The sequence below is a fragment of the Lepus europaeus genome, chromosome 20 (assembly GCF_033115175.1).
Source record: "Lepus europaeus isolate LE1 chromosome 20, mLepTim1.pri, whole genome shotgun sequence".
Lineage (NCBI taxonomy): Eukaryota > Metazoa > Chordata > Mammalia > Lagomorpha > Leporidae > Lepus > Lepus europaeus.
The window spans coordinates 11,087,686-11,089,703 of NC_084846.1; the positions used below are offsets into that span (position 1 = coordinate 11,087,686).

At 40.0% G+C, this 2,018-nt stretch overlaps 1 pseudogene; it reads right to left on the reverse strand.

Moving 5' to 3' along the window:
- Nucleotides 1-317: 317 nt before the first annotated feature.
- Nucleotides 318-1,103, reverse strand: LOC133749297 (mRNA export factor-like; annotated as a pseudogene).
- Between the last annotated feature and the right edge of the window lie 915 nt (nt 1,104-2,018).

Below are 2,018 nucleotides of genomic sequence, written 5' to 3' on the forward strand. Positions count from 1 at the left end.
GTTGTGCTCAAACTTTGTTGTTCCTTTTAATCCTCAAATATTTTATAACAAAGTACAGGGTCCATAGGCTCTTTTCCAATAATTTTGAATATATACGTTGTTGAATAAGCATGACACAGTCTCTGGAATTGCCCACAGAAATCTAACTTTTATAGTAACTTCTATCTCTTTGGAATTTCAGAAAATCCCTATAGCAGGCGTGTAATGGAGAGAAGGAGTCACTGATTGGCTGGTGAACAATGACATCGTTATTTCCCAGGATGAACTCCATGAACATCTATGAACTTCCATGGATGATAGCCATCCAATCATGGTACTCAAATGTGCACAGAGAGGTGTGAACAATTCTGAACATTCTGATGCCTCTGACCTCTAAGCTGTAGCTCTTCTGCTCCCTTATGCAGGAAAATGCAGTCTTTCTTTGAGGGATTAAAAACCGCATGTCCCTTGGACCAGTCATAGCTGCAAGGATAGGCAGGGCTGTTTCCATTGTGATTGAGTCAGCAAGTTGCTCTGTGATTGAGCTGTCCTGAAGCTTTTAGTTTTCTTCTGGCATATTCGTCCCATAATTGACAAAACAGGTCCCCTAGTTGCAAGGGTGCCAAAGTTGAGGCACTGAAGTGTTGATTCCATTGGATAGATGACATTTAGAGATGCAGTTATCTTTGGCTGGATTTACAAGATTGATATAATGAATAGCAACTCTCCATGCAATATTTCCCAGGGCAAAACCAGTTGGCTTGTTCTGTTTGTTTATAAAAATAGCCACACATCAACACTGATGTTTCAGTGGAGTTCTCAATTCCCCTGAATTCAGAAGATTGATTCTCTTACTGATAATCAGCCTGTCTCCACAGTTGCTACCATGGTCATACTGTATCACATCTGTACAGTAAAACTCTTCAGGGTGTTGCAACATCACCATAGCATTTGGTGAACAGGTATCCCAAAACTTGAGAGTCTCATCCAAGCTACTGGTCATCACACATCATGCAACTGTAGACTGGGGTTTTGATCAAATGTTTGCTTCTAATAGGAGTATCATGCTGTGCAATCTGTAGCACTTGGTTGCTATTGAGGTCCTGAATTTTGACACTGCTATATCAAAATACATCATATATATGTATACACACACACACACACTTGTATTTTGCACAATACAAAAACCTTAGACCCAAGGATTATCATCAGTCCTTACATAGCTGCATGAAATCTCCAAATTCCTTGAAATGTTATTGTTTTCCTCCTTTGACATTTTAATAAATGTCTAAATGTGTTAATTTTAATAAACTAAAAATATATACTATTTAGGAAATTCATATCCTACCACTATTCTGCTGGTACATAAATGTTGCTGGTGGTGGTGGCCTCAGCTGCTGTGATGTGGGCTGTGGGACATAAGGTTGGGGAAATTTTCCTTGATTTGAAGAATGCATCAGTGCAGGGCCTGTGGATACATAGGAGAGAATGATAGTATGAACTCTGGTACTTGCATCAAACTTGTGTGGACACATGACATTGTCTGAGGCACAATGTGGATTTTATGAATCCCATTGTCTTCCTCCACCTGAGACATGTAACCAGGAGGAAGATATATAGGTGGCAGAGTACCACTTGGTGACATCAGAGGCACATAGGCAGCCCATTGAATATTCTGAATGTTCCCATCTTTAGTGTTGATAGCAAGAGCCTCCCCAGGAATAACTTGTACCAATATAATCTGTTGTATCCAGTATTGAGGAAAGGAAGGCCATCTGGCATCTCTCTTGGGATGTCATCATTTGTAAGTAATTAGTAGTATACTGGGTTGCAATGGTGGTGTTCACACGATAGCTCTCCAAGTCCTTGCATGGGTCCCAGCAGCCTTATAACCTCCATTCACTTGTTTATAAAATGATTCTCCACATGACAGAGCTGAACAGCAACCAATTGCCAAGCCCTGAAGGAATATAAACAGATATTATGTAGTCATATATATTTTGTGTGTGAGATAAGCAGACGGTTTATCTTCTGGGCAT